We start from the raw sequence: 15,485 nt of genomic DNA on the forward strand, positions 1-15,485 counted from the left end.
TGTAGTCGCAATGCAGATAAAATTGCTCCTTTGATCTTGCAATGCCAAAGTCTGTTGTCCAGAAGGGAAACATCTTTGCACTTCTGTCTTAAGCTAAGACAGATTTCATTTTCCATCTTACTCATTTTGTTAACACCACGTAAAAAGTAAAGCACATTTTATCAAGTATAGTTTAATTGTTTTCCTTTGTTATTTTAGGTTACTTTATGATTATGTAGTGCTAAAAAACAAACGCCCAAAATAAATGCATCTGGGTTTCAAGTGACTACACTCTTAACTTCAAATATCTTGATGTGGACAGTTTAGTGGCATTTGTATCATAAGAATTAAGAATATTATGGTTTTCTTCTCCTTTTCTTTATACATTTTTCTCTCTAGAGAAGAAGGACATAGCTTACTCATAAAACTACACAGGACATAGACACGAGTGGGCCTTTGGGAAGAACTTCCACAGTTAATAACCTGTGATCCAAGCTGTAACCATCAGAAAAATCACAGAGAATTTTCACCAGATCAGGTCCCTAAATGATGAAAAAGCTCCGAAATGTTAACAACTCTTTGGCTATAAATTGTAATTTAAAATGTATATAATGCATCTTCTCAGGGAAGGTATGATGTGGAAGATTTTCATAATGTCCTCTTTTGGGGAAAGCTATCAGAAGAAGCCATCGTTGTCATTTGCACATAACACTAATGGCTCATTGTACGTTACCCAATTGCATTTATGCACACACGTATCACTGGGTCAACAATAGTTTCCAAGATCTTGTGTGTTTTATAAGTGTTTTTCTAACATGTATTTTTAAAAAATAAAATGAGAGTAATGGAGTAGGACTATTTTTGCCAAGATTCAATCTAGTATTTTAAAAACTCATGTGGTGTCTATCTCCTACCTCTCAATTCTCATTATATGTAAAATTGCTAGTTTCATTTCTAGGTGCAGATTTTGGGATGAATGAAGGCAGTATGTTTAATCACTAAAAATAACCAGTCTTATGTTATCAGGTGGTAAAATCTTGACAATAATCTTAATTAAATTAAGACTTAAATAGTTTAAAGGCAAAATGCTTTAATCAACTCCTAATTTTTTTTCCTCCCTTGATGCATTGTATTATATCATGGCATAGGAAAATTCTAAAAGTCAACTCTCTGACTAAGAAGATTAGGAAAATTAGAAGTGATTAAAAAATAAAAAGAAAGAAAAAGAATGCTCTTAACTAGCAACATTTCTGGCACAAATAGTGGTAGAAGAAAACAATTCAAACACGTTTGTCATTTCTGCAAAACATCTATCAACTAGCAAACAAATAAAAACCAAATCTATAACCATAAACGCCATTGGCCCAAATATTTGAGAGTGGTTTGCAGTCAGCAGAAAACTGAAGGTTCTTTTGCTACTGTTCTAATGTGGAGATTAACTGAGAAGCTTCTGCTAAGAAGTCTTGCTTTGTGTTAACTGTGACCCAGCTGATGCAAATTATGAGCCAGAACTAGATGGTAACCTCCCTGAAAGCCGTGTCCCAGGCATTCTTCTTTGTGTCTCCCCCAGAGCTCAGTGCATTTGCCAGTGAAAAATGTCCTGACTTGCTGAATGGTGTGCCCCTGCCTCTTGTGTGTAGGTGGATTTCTTGGCAATGGAAAGTACACCACACTGGTGTTTACCCAAACCTCTGCAAAACATCAATGATGTATAAGGACTCATCATCTAAAAACAATTCTGCTCTATGGATTCTGAAAATAATTCATGTGTCTAGGACTAACCAGAAACAATCCAACACTGATAGAGAATTTCCTATTACTCATTGTACACTGATGAAAAGTGAATTATAGTTAAGAAAACAAGAAAGGCAAGCAGCATGGATGGCAACAAAAACAGAGACTGATCTGTATAATTTGTATCTGATTTTGAAATGGCTTTAAAAAAATCCATTTCAACATCTTTATGGACTCCATATTTGCTAATGGTTGTAAGTATCAGCCCTAGGCAGAGAACATAGCAAAACTTTCTGGAGCAGGGAAAGTAAACAATTCAGTCACTACCCAGACAAATAACTGAGTTTATGGTTCTCTAAACCCTCAATATATATTGGAATATTAAAAATAATAGGAAAATGCGCAATATATACTGTTATAATGGGAACAGTTGGATAAAATTGACAAAGTGCCTAAGCATACATAGAAACAGTATCATAGTAAATATAGTGTTAATATAGTAAATATCTAACCAGAGTGGCATATCACAGATTATAGTCACTGGACAAAAGGAATAAATAATCATTTAAAATCAACTGCTAAATTAAAAGAGAGAGAGAGAGAGAGCAGTTGAGATTTAATCACTTGAGTATACAATGGCAGAAGAAATGATTAAGCAAAAAGGAATATTAAGTTGGATGTCAGGATAAATAAAAATATACTCAAAGGGGACTATTGGAAAGTTTTGGGAGTTATGTAGGAAAGAGGAACAAACAGATTACAAAATTTGTAATAAACTAAATAAAAATCAAATGTACAATGTTATTTTTTGCAGAGTTATGGTATGAGTCAGCAATCCTCAACTTGATCTCTAGTAAACAATTTAGTTCTGAGAGATCACTGGCAATAATTTTGATTAATAAAGGAATTGCAGAGCATTACTAAAATCCATTTCATTCTTAATTTGATGAAATAAAGCATTAATGCTCTTAAGATGAGGATAATAATTATTTTCAGCCATTTCTAATATATTTAACAGTAAATCAACTCAGTCCTTCCCTATGATTATTTTTAAAGAATTAAAACAATCTGAATAAACAATTTATAGATGTCATCAGTTCAAAAACACTTGCAAAATCATTTCTTACATTTAATGAAGCAAAACGCAGTTGGTTTGCCCAACACACAGGAATTCTTTTGGAGGTCTTGATGTCTGACAAAATTGATTTATATTTGACAATCTCCACTGGCTGAGGCACTATGTGAGCAAATACAGAGCAAGTGATACAATCCTTTATTTCCAACTTAGATTGATCAATTCTCTTCCAAAATTTAGGTAGAAACATATTTTGTGGTAAACCATGTTGCTCACTTGAGAAAATGATTGCAAAAGTGAGATCATCAACTAAAATGTGGAGCATACTAAATATGAACTGAATGAGGTTAAATTCTCTAATAAAGTACTCTATACTTAAAATGGTTAAATTTGGAATATGACCACAATTTATGGTTGTACTTTATTAAGTGAAAGGCAACATCCAATACCTGTACATGTTCAGATTGTGGCAAGTTGCATACTTGTATCTGGCTCCAAAACGCGATTAGTATAAAATAGTGTGCTCTCTAATATTCAAGCTTTTTGAGCTGCTAGAAAATATCAAAACAATTAGGGCTCTTTGGAATGTGCAGTTCACTTCCTGCAGGAGGACAGGAATCACAGCTGCTACAGTAGCAGTGGGTTTCCAGATGTCAAGGCTGCATGGATAGTGAGGTAATTGCAGGAAGGAAGGGATACAATTTTGTTATCACAGATTACCCTCCCCATTGAAAACCCTGGCTATGGTGGCATTAATGTCAGCACTTCAGATACACACATTATGAACTGGAGGTCTTCACATTCAAACGTGGAGGTTTGTACATTTGTTTCTGTGGAGAAGGATGGGTCAGGGTTATTAACATATGTGGGAAACAAAGAGAGCAGGCGCCCACATAGCTGTATCGTTGGATTTGTAAAGCTCCTGAAAGTGTTTATAGAAATTATCGGCAAAACCTGGTGCTATAAGGACAAGAACCAAATAACAAGGTTTAATTATAAATGTTTTAGAACTATGCCTCTGTCCATTGTGTTAAGAGAAAATTAAATATGCTTGGACACACAAATCAACTGACAGCTCTGTTTAAGGTGGTCTTTGGCCACTAATGACTATATAGAAAAGAATGAATGGTGATTTTCTAGTATTCAACAAAGAATCATTTCGCCCTAAACTTCCATCACTATGCATTTTAAGGAATCTCTAAATTGGTCAAAGACTGTATGTTATTAAAAGTAATGTAAGCTGTTATTCAGGAACTGGAATCAAGGTGCCATGTATCTACTTCAAAGACGACATTATTTTAGCACATTTCATTGTCAAAACCAATTAATAATTGCTCATAGATTAGTGAAATTAATTGAAAGAATTCAATTGAGAAGTTTCTAGTTTTTCCATCTATGGATCGCGATTACATATTCTGCTTAGTGTAGAACATTCATGTTCTTTCTACATGAAAAGAATAGTTGATGCCTCATTTTCACCTACAAACAAGGCAGAGTGGAAAATATTGTGAGGAATATGAGAAGTGACCAATTCTGGTTTCATTCTACCAGTCACTAATAGAGAGGGCAAATTAGTACTCTCCTACCAGAAACTCTATCCTTCTGCTAAAGCACGTAGGCTTTCCTAGTTTGTGGGGGCAGCTGCATATTGATTCATACTGAGCTAGTAAGTGTCAAATAAATAACCACAAATCACATATGCAATTCTTAAGTTATGCCTCTCCTATTCTGCAAAATTTGGGGGATAGAACTAGTTTTATGCCTGCCTTGTTAAGCCTGGCCATTATTTCTGATTAAAGGGTACCAGACTGCACAATTTCAGAGCACCATTCACATCATCACCTAAACTAATGGTGCCTCCTGGAGTTAGGAAATATACACCCTGCATGGCTATATGTGGTAGCCTTGTCTACCTTTGAAAATATTTTTTGAATCTTGAATAATTTATCAGTATATTAGATATTTGGTAGTTCAATGGTATCCTAAATTTAATAGGATCTTACCAAAGTCTGAAATAAACATATTGAATTTTTAGGTCTTTTCTCTACCCTTCAACTATAAGAACAATAGGTATAGAACACAAGGGTACTGAGAGGAGAGAAGAACATTGAGAATAAAACATTGAAAACAAAGCATTTGCTAGTCTAGGAAATGAAACTTTTATATTATAGAAAGCACACATAAAAGGGTTTTCAGCTAGTTTAAATACCCTGTTTGGGAGCAGTTTACCTTTTTTTTTTTTTCTTTGTATTTCCATGTTTCGATGGTATGTCAAGATTTCTTTCAAATAAACACTCATATTTCATTCTTTTCCATGGCAAAACTGATTTAATCCTTACAAATGAGTAAACACCAATTTATGCAACTCTATTTATTCTCATCTACTTGGTCTTTGCCACCTTTAATAAAGGAGAAAGTACCAAGTCAAACTAGAAGCTATGCCTAGAGCTAAACACATCTCCAGGGCAGTGGCTCACGCTGTGGTCCTGACAGCAGCCTTGTGATCCTCTGACAACTTGTTAGAACCGCAAATTCTTGGGCCTTGCCCCCTGAAAAAGACACTCTGGGGAGGAAGCCCAGAGATTGGAATTGTAGCAAGGCTTGCAAGTCATTCTGAAACAATTAAATGGTGAGAAATTCTGACCTAGAAAATCTATGGTAATCAAACGTTTCTTTAGTAACTACCTTGCAAGGAATAATGACATAGTAGCTCCATAAGGAAATAGCCATTTCTTCTCAATTTCGACATAAAATAAATAGTCATTACCCTCTTCATAAAGAAAAAAGTAAAAACTCTAAGCCTAATTCTATCTTATAATTTAGTTATTACCAACTGGAATTATAAACTTACCTAATTTGAGTGTAAATTTATAATATAGAGCCATAGTTTTATGTTCAGTTTTAATATACTGAATGCTTGGATGGAACTGAACTCATATCTATTCTTAGTGTTTAATTTAGGGCCCATGAGGCATACCAGGTATTTTAGCTTTCATGACTCTAGAGCATTTTTAAAAATCCAAATCGAAAATATATAATAAAAATATTTTATATATAAATTTTAACACTTCTATATCACCTAGTAGAGGGTCTTTAAAGTAGTTAATACTCAAGTGTTTCAGAAAAAAATCCACAAAGGTCATAAATGAGGAAGGACAAATTCAGTTCAATCATCCCAGATGTTCCATGAGGAAGCCACACATACAGACACAAGCTCTTTAGACATTTATAAATCTATACTAATATGATATAAGCCTTCATCATTTAATACATCTGAGTCCTTCATGTAGAGTTTTGGTGAAAGCCTACTCAAGCTAAGATTTATTGGCTTAATAACTTCCACAGTTTTGGGAAGAATAATGAATAAATGCCATATAAGGTATTTTTTCATTTTCTCTAACTTGAGATTCCTTAATTCCTGGATATCTCACTTTTGATGACCTGCTTCCTAGGATTCCATGTGGTTATCATTCTTCTTTCCTATCAATATATTTCTTCAAACACACACAGACACATGCCATCGACACATGCAAACAAAGACATACCAACTTAATAGACTCTACTATCTTACTGTTGGTTAAAAAAAGAGTTGATAGTCTGTATTTTAAAGACATGATTATTAGGTTCTCTGTGAATTTTGTTGTATTCCCAGTATTCTATGTGTAGTCCCAGAAAAATTTTGCTTTAACATGTGGATAAAGTTACAACTATAAAAGAGCATAAAGAGGGTCAAAAACTCTGCTATAATCATTCAATTTCACATAGAATTATTCTATTAGGTTCAGATTTTTTTCTCTGCTGTAAATAGTTACCTCTGAAAATAAATTACTGTATTGAACTATAATACTTTTTTTTTTTCATTTTCAGTGGAAGAGAAACATGTTTTGCATTAATTTGCTGGATTTATATTTCAGGTTATCAAATATGGCACAAAGTATGAGCTTGCATTCAAAGAGCCCTTAAAATGCATGTATTAGCTAAGAATTTTTTCAAGTGATGAATGTACATTTAGATTCCTGTTTTTTGAATCCTGCAGAAAAAAATTGCATTACAGATCTGCTCTCTTAGTATATGAGTTCTTCATGAAACATTTCTATTATACTTAATGTATGAACCAATATAACTTATTTTGCATAGAGATTAAAAAAAGAAACCAAAAATATGTAGATGAGTAGTACTCAACCACAGGAGATTTTACCCCTAGGAGACATTTGGCAATGCCTGGAAACATTTCGGATTGTCACAATCTGGTGAGGAGGGCTGTGTCACAATGCACGGAAGCCTGGGATGCCGCTGAAAGTCCTACAAAGCACAGGGAAGTAGCCCGCAACCAAGAATGAACTGGTCCAAAGCGTCAGCAGTGCTGCTGCGCAGAGCCTAGCCTAGAGGAAAAAAATAAAGTGCTAACTAGTTTATATAAGTTGGCCATAGTTACTATAATTTCAATATTATCCATTTGGGAAATCAGAGTCTTCCATTATAACTGTATAACTCTGGAATGTGAATGAAATTCTCTTTTCTTATACTCAAAATCTCCACTCTACCATAACCCTCAAGAGCTTTCCTTCTCAGTGGAGAAAATATGACTAATTATTACATCCCAGCATTGAATCCCTTTTTATGAGATAACATTTTTGCATTGGCATTTTGTGTAATGTGGCACATTGCCTTGTGTGAATGTTTAGCTTTTTTAATCAACTTCTTTTTCAGAAAAACAAGATATTATGTGTTACTTACTTGAAATAAGACTGCATCTTGTAAAAAAACCAGTAATCACTACACTATTTATGTAACAAGATTTTTAGTTGCATTTCACATCTTATTAACTTTCCTTTATGATTGAAAATCAGTTGACAAAATACTGAAGGTCAATTTCTAAAGAAACTATGTAACAATCTGCTGTTCCAACAACTCTTACAATAAACTTGAAAATGTTTTCGCAAATATAAGTTGTGACTTGGTTAACCAAAGGTTGTTTCTAGGCTTCTTTGGCCAAAGAAGCTCTTTAATATTTAGTATTACATGATAAAAATATTTTATGCTTTATTAATTTAGTATTTTACATCATAAAAGTTAACAATGGACAAATGTTTCTGTGCATATACATTCTGTGAGAAAGACATTTTTGTATAATCTGATTTGAGTTTTCATTGAATTATATCCTTCACTGCTATCTGTATTAAGTAAGCAAGTGATACACAGCTGCACTTCCTGTCCCTGAAGATTCTAGGAGAGGCAGTTTGACATGAAGCCTAATTATCTCTGCAATGTTTGATCATGGATATCTTTATGAAGGATACAAACACCACACACCTACAAACTATTACACATGGATCTCTTCAAATAGCATTAAAACAACAAATATTAAATTGAATTGTTACAGATTAGTCTATGTAAAGAAAAATCATGTTCATTTTCATTTGGGACAATTTCCCCCTAATTTTTTGATTTTGGAATGGAATTTTTCCATAAGTCTGATTTCATTGTATTCTAGAGTTCTGTCACTTTTTATATTATTATGTAAATCATACAATCATTGAGACAGTGTAGATCTTGACGCTGTTTAACTGAATTTGAAGCCTCTGAAAAACAAATCAAAACTAATCCTTCAGAATGCCACAAAAATGTTTAAAATGCTTTCTTAAAAAGTTCATTTAGATATATCCTTGATATTTTGGAACCAAAGTATACACCCTGAATAAGGAGCAAGTGACCTTTGATTATAGAAACTTTGACCCATTTTAGTATTACTTTTCATCAAAACCTTCATTTTAAACTGAATAAATGGGCATCTTTTAAATATTTGCATCAAAATATATTTAGGACTAAAGAGTTAACCAAATTATGATTTTATTAAATATACCTAAAACTTGCATTGTTAACCTTAAGACAATGTAACAGGCTTTTTGGAGCTAAGACAGTCTACTAGATTAATTTGTGAGAATACTCATTTCCAGTAACATCACCATGTGCCTTTTTGTGTGATGTTTCAAGGGCTTGTCTGAGTGAATATTTTTTTCTTAGATTTGTTTGACATTTCTGGGAAACCTAGAAAGCCAGTTTATGGTAGGACTAGAATTTTTAAAGGTTGATTTCATAAACATAGTTATTGGTATTTCTTAACATTCAGTCTTTATAGACTAAGTAGGCATTTTCCAGAGAATTCCACTGATTGCCCCTAATAAAAGGATCTGTTTATCTACAATGAATTTCCAGCCCACTCCAACCTCTGCGAATTCTTAAAAATGAGAAGATAGGATTTCCCTTTAATCCACATTTTGAGAGTACAATGCTAGTAATGGGAAAAGAACTTGTGAATTTCAAACACAATTTATGAAGCGCTTACCTTCTTTTCTTCTAGGCAATCTCTTTTGTTCTGGTTAAAACTACAGGACTGTGAGTGAAAATAAATAAATGGTATACAAAAATGTCAAATGAGGATTGTACTTGTATACAAAAGTACTATTCATTTGTATACAGAATGTAAGTTGCTTTACGTACTCTATGCATATACAAATATCAGATGATACATTACTAATAAAATAAATTTTTCAGTATGGATAATATCTCCAGACAATTTCAATGGACATGCTCACCTACATGAAATGATAGTGATATTTTACAATGTATATATTTTGAAAATTATATCTCTCTTCAAACATTTCTAATCACTTTCTAAGGAAATGTTTTCTTTATCTAAATACATGCAAAACTATACTTAAACCAATGGTACTTACAACTAGTTGAATATCTTAGGATACTCTATTTTCTGCACTTCAGTTTCTTCATCTAAATATGAGAATTGTATTATATAGTTTCTGTGCTTTCTTCAAGCTCTATGATTCTGTTAATTGCATTGATAATGTAAAAATAAGGCCGTAATATATATGCAAACTCCCAAGATCATAGAGAATATTATATAAGCTAAGCAAGCACCTATATTTCTTACGTTATTGGCGATCCCGTTATTGTTAAAATTCATTCTTCAAATTTCTACACCTAAAAATTTGGTTGCTTGATACCCATATGTGCACACATGTTCTTAAAACACATTCCAGGGGCTCTTTCCAAAAATCTACAGCCACAGCATGTTCAAAAGTGAACTAGTCCCTGTGCGAGTGAGGACCCTTTCAGATGGACAGGCTCTTTGCTTCCTAAGAGCACCCAGAATGGAACAGTAGACAGAGGTCAAGCAATTACTGTTAGCCCAGTAGGATTTTTAAAGGGGGGGAAGGGTAGGTGGGGAAGGTAAAAAAAAAAACAAAAAACAGGAAGAGGAAATCAATATGTGGGATTGCTAAACACAGCAATGAAATCCAAAGCAAAGCAGGAGACACAGGTTAACAGGAGGCTACTTGGGGAGAGGGACCCAGCAAGGAATCAACTACCAAGTACTACATCTTGAAAATCAGGGGCCTGATTTACTGTTATATCCTGAAGTATCTTCTTTCCAGACTATGTGTTTAAGTAGCCAAGTCTTTAAATTGCCAGACTCTCAACAGCTGGTTCGGTTGCCACCACAGAAATAGAAATTATAGCTTTCAACCCTTCATTTTATCTCTCTTACCTATAATCCTCTAGTTCCAGTCTGTCTGACCACTTGACAAGGTTTTTTTTTTTCCTTTTCTTTTTTAATTAGTGTATCTTTGGGGAAACACTGAAATATGCTTTACACACAGAGAGCAGAAGTAAGCCTTGGAAACTCTTGATGAGAAAAATTATACATATATCCTGCTGGGAACATAAAATGGCACCCAGGGCACACAATACTAATTGAGATTGTCTTGTGTCTTATTAAAAGCCATCATTTACCTGGAGGTCTTTCTTGAAAAATATGCTCAGACATTTTACAGATTTTACATGAGGATATTTTTCAAAGCTTTACTGATCTATTTTCACTTGTGTATTGTTTGGTTAGGTCCTTCAAAGGGCTTCAATGTTTACTTTTATATTTAAAAAGAGTGAAGATGAAAGCTATTATTTGAATACAGCATTGCATTCAGTGGCACCAAGATACTTATTATCACCGCCCTGATGAGACAGTCAAAGCGTCTCATGGTTGCCAGTCTCATCTAATGTGTATTTAGGTGCCCTGTCTGCTGGTTTGCCCAAGTGATGTGGCATATATTTGATGAAAAGACAATAAACAACATCAGTTACGAAAGATGTCTGCTAACCAGAGGAAGGAAAGGGAGAGAGAAAGACAAAGTGGGGGAAAAAATCTGCTGCAATCGAAAGAGCAAAACATTTTGATTGAACTTAAAGACATGACATACCTTAATCCTTTCCTAGTTTTAGGATACATCTAACCAAGATCTGTCCTCTTCTTTGGAGACCTGACATATTCCGTCAAGTTCAGTAGGACTGTCATTGAAGATATAATCAAGCTGCCTTCAATTTTCTTCATTGATTTGTTGGTAATTTTGCCAAGATCCCTGTGCAAAACGAAATGATCTTGTATGAAACTCAGGCCATGGTAACCCTATCAGCTAAAATTGAATTTTATCCTCTTGTGAGGAATTTTGACAAATCCAACAATTAGTAGTAAGGACTTGCCAACTTTTCACAATCTAAATGTCCTTTTTCTAGGGCTACAAATTTGGCTCAGAAAACATTGTGATCTTTTTCCCCATAAAATAAGCCTTGTCAAACATTAACCAGAAACCCCAAAAAAGATAAACTAATTTTAGCTACCCCCAGTATGCTAAATAATTATAAAGATTAATATTTATTTTGTGTATTTCAATACGTATAAAAACAAAATTTAAAAATATTGAATATTAGTAGAATTATTATGAAATCCAGATTTTTATTCCCAAACATCTTTAATATACTAGCTTTGTTTTTATCATGTATTTCTCTACCAATGGATCTATCTAATTATACTGTGCAATCTTTATATCTTTTTTGTAGTCTATAATAATAAACTTTCAAATAAGAAAATATTGAACGTTTTTTCCTTTTTGATTAAGTTAAAATAAGCCATTTGTTTCTTTTCTTTTTAATACTGAATCAGAAAATCCTGATATTTTGTTTAAAAAAAAAGAAATACTGTGAAAGATATTGTTCGAGATGCATAAGCTTATAAATTTGTTAATCTTCTCAGGTTAGACATAATGTATCATCTCTTCAGGAATGTATTTATACTTTCATTTCTAGAGAATGTCAGTGTTTTCTTGAATAGTTTCCTGGTTACTATATGTTTTCTTCCCACAATTTTTTCTTTTGCTCCTTGGCATGTAGGATGTGGCTCTGGGGATTGTAATTTAGGAAGCACAGCTGAAGAGGCCTGAAAGACCCTGCTGGCTGCAACTGCAAGAAAGTGAATTGCACAATTTTACACATCTTCCACTGCTCTTCCTATGCCTTCAGAGTCACAGACAGAGTGGGGAGGTGTATTTTACCCATCTTTTCTGTCTGTAGTTTTGGCATCACTCTGGTTCACTGTGGCTCACTTAGCACTCCTGTGCACACCCACTTAGCAGTAAAAATAACAAGGGGAGGGAGAGTTAAATAAGGATGCCAGATATGTTTGAAGAAATTTGAAATTACAGAGAATGAAATTTAATGTTATAGCATGTAGAAACATTTGAAAAGTGAAAAAATACACCAGTCAATTGCTCTGTGGTATGGTGACAGCATAGCTTTTAACTGATTTTACTGAATTTACCAGGGCTTCTTATCATTATTGAGATTGAACTGGGCTCTATGCTAAAAATTTAAAGTTTAAGAACAAAACAAAATGTCCTCCCCCCCCCCCCACACACACATACATGCTAACACTTTGGAGTAAATGCTGTCTTGCTAGATTTATCTGCAAAAGATTTCCTATAATTTGCAAATTCCTCATATTATTAATAGGGAAACTGAGGCTCAGAGACAAATCAAGATTACAGAATGGATAAAAAGTTATGCTTGCAAAACTCCCATACCAGTGCTATGCCATGCTTCCTTTTGATAGTATATAGATAAATCATTTCAGCGTTTTAGGTTGAGTATTTTTAATGTCTTAAGTGAAATATCAATTTCATTATTTAATATTATAATTCTCTTGTTAAAAAATTATATAATATCCTGATTAGATTTGAAAGGATAACTAGAATGTGCTCTGCCCTGAATATTGTTGTGGAAATAAAAGGTTTGTGTAAAGCATTTTAATGGTCATAGAGTGTTCCTAGTATTCCCATTTTCCTCTGTCATCTTTTATTAGATTTTGAAGTAATTTGTTAGTCTCTTTTCTCTCTCTCATGTTCCAAGTAACTAAGGAAAGCTAAGAATCATAGGAACTTGAAAGGGGGTGGGAGACTATAAAGTGTATTCTCTATTTTTTTTAATTTAGGTAAATTTTTTTTTTAATTAAAATGCCTCCAATGCAGTTTCTTGACCTATTACCCCTGACAGTTGCTGTAAATTCTATTTTAACTTGTTAACGGTATGACATTTTCTAAAACATTTTAAGCCCATTCTGTTTCCTTCAGGTGTTGAGCCATCTATTAGGACAGAGCACTATTAAATGGATCTGGGGATATAAGCAGGATCAATTAGAGATAGATGTATCTATTAAAAAGTTTTCATTTAGCTATCAAAGGCCAGGACAGAGGGCATTGGATTAAAAAAAAAATCCTACCAAAGAGTCAGTTTAACACTTCTTACAGAATTCTACTGTTTAAAAGTGACCTGGCAGTCAATTTTTCCTGCTTGAATTTACATTGTGTATAAATGTTTTTTTTTTAAAGCAAACACACCACCAAATTAAAAAAAAAAAAATCAAGAGAGTTGTGGAGGGGTGGGGGGAGCTTTCCCCTTACGTAAAAAAATTATTTTAAAATAAATTTTAAAACTTTCTCTCCCTCTTTCTCCTTCTCCTCTCTTCCTCCTTCCCATTTCTCTCTCCTCTCTTGCCCCGCTCTATATAATATCACTTGAAGATATCCTCTTACTTAATTCTCTAACTCGTTTTGTTTTTGTATTTCTTCTCTTTTCACTTATTTCTCTTTTTCCCTCGAAACGTTATACTGGCGTACTCAAATTTAGGTAGAAATAAAGGGATAAGCTTCCTTAGTAAATGATGATCTCGCTTTGTCTTGCGCTGCTCCCTTGCACCCACACAGGGCCTGCTGTGGCGTGGATTCTAACCAGCCAGACAGCCCTCACTGCGAGGTGCGAGTGGGAAGAACCCTGGAAGCCACGGGCTCTGGGCGCACAAGCTAAAACTTGCAAGCTTGGCAAGGCCCAGATGCCAAGATTTGAATCACTGATAAACTACTCGCTGCCTCTCCAGTAATGATACCCCGAGGCTGCTGAAAAGGGATTCTTTTTATAGGACATATACTCCTAAGGATTTAATATTATCTTTCTGACGGCTTTGATTTAATAGTTTTTAAAAAAATTGCTCCTTGTTTTGTAGACCACATGATGTGACCCCATGTTAATTCTCATGCAACAGTAGTATGAAATCTGCAGTGTCTCTACTGAGCAACTCTTCCTTTTTAACCATGTGCTTCAGACTCAAAAAAATGTCTTGCCTCCAAATGTCTTTTTACAGACTGAAAAGACTTTTAGATTAAACAACATTTGTTTGGTTCTGATGTAATCAAATGTAATTTCAATCTTGAAATGTTCGGCCCTGCGTCTCTGAAATTGCACATACGTGTCAGCTTTCCGTTTTCTCACTAGCGTTTTACACATGAAATCTATTTTCACTGAGAAAAAGGAATCTGTGTGTCTTTGTCTCTCGGTGCACTGTTTTCAGGCATGTTCTGGCAGAGCCTCTGACTGTCGAGGCACCGAGGGAGGGGCCTGGCAGTCATTTGTCAGCTTTTCTTGCATCTGTAATTTCTGGCCACTCAGCAGTATTAGAGGGACTTAGAAAAGGGAAGGGGGGAGGAGGAAGAGCTTGTCATTGATGAAAGCCAAACCCAGAATAACTGCCCGATGTTAATGACCAAAGAAAGAGGGGAGATTCTGAAAAACTATCATTGTACTTTAATGACAAGATTTTTGGAAATGGCTAATTCGCAAAATTGCACATGGTAACATTTTCTGATCTCAGTTTAGAAAGCCCCTGTCCATATTGTGTTACCGATTTCATTACTTTTAGCATGGCAATGGCTCGTGAAACTATTTTAATTTTCCACCAGTGGCTTCTGGTTATTTCTGCCCTCATATTTCCTTGTAACAAAACTGACAGCCCAATTAAACATCTGCAAATTTTAATCTGGATTTTCCCTATAACTCTTTCACTTTCCTTCTAAAACTTCCAGATGTTTAGGCTCCTTTATTATTTTAATGCATGCAAGTCTATTAATTCCTATTTCAAAGAGAAGGAGTAGATGGAATGACCAGATGTGTCTACATGAAAAGTTTCTTACTATACCAATAATCAGGTTAGTGTTTTGGCTCTTTATGAATACATTTACATTAGAATATATCTTATTGTCTTTTGACACTTTATTATTTGATTTGATCTTTGTACCATTTTTGTGGGTTATCAGGGTTCAGATTTCATACTGTGATCTTAATTAATCCTTACGATAGATGAAGAAAAGTATCCCTCTCTGTTATCTCAGAAGCTAATAAAAGGGAGAGATGCTGCCATGTTTTGTTTTTTACTTTCTTTCTTTTTCATTTATTTATTTATTTTCTGTGAGAGATAAAAAGTTGTAAGCTATGAGGCAACAATGTATTTTCACTCAGT

General features: G+C 34.1%; 1 long non-coding RNA gene across 2 annotated transcripts in view; it reads right to left on the bottom strand.

Annotated features, from left to right (window-relative positions):
* Positions 1 to 15,485, bottom strand: part of LOC131273068 (uncharacterized) — a 125,685-nt gene that overhangs the window by 82,381 nt on the left and 27,819 nt on the right. The window contains exons 2-3 of one of the 2 annotated variants that reach the window (XR_011645525.1): positions 11,065 to 11,223; positions 5,066 to 9,182 (exon numbers count right to left, since the gene is read on the bottom strand). This is a non-coding gene — a long non-coding RNA (uncharacterized lncRNA). Of the gene's footprint in view, positions 1 to 5,065; positions 9,183 to 11,064; positions 11,224 to 15,485 lie in introns of those variants that run through there. The other variant, XR_011645526.1, reaches the window with a different exon arrangement.

Source organism: Dasypus novemcinctus, chromosome 13 (assembly GCF_030445035.2).
Source record: "Dasypus novemcinctus isolate mDasNov1 chromosome 13, mDasNov1.1.hap2, whole genome shotgun sequence".
NCBI classification, from domain to species: domain Eukaryota; kingdom Metazoa; phylum Chordata; class Mammalia; order Cingulata; family Dasypodidae; genus Dasypus; species Dasypus novemcinctus.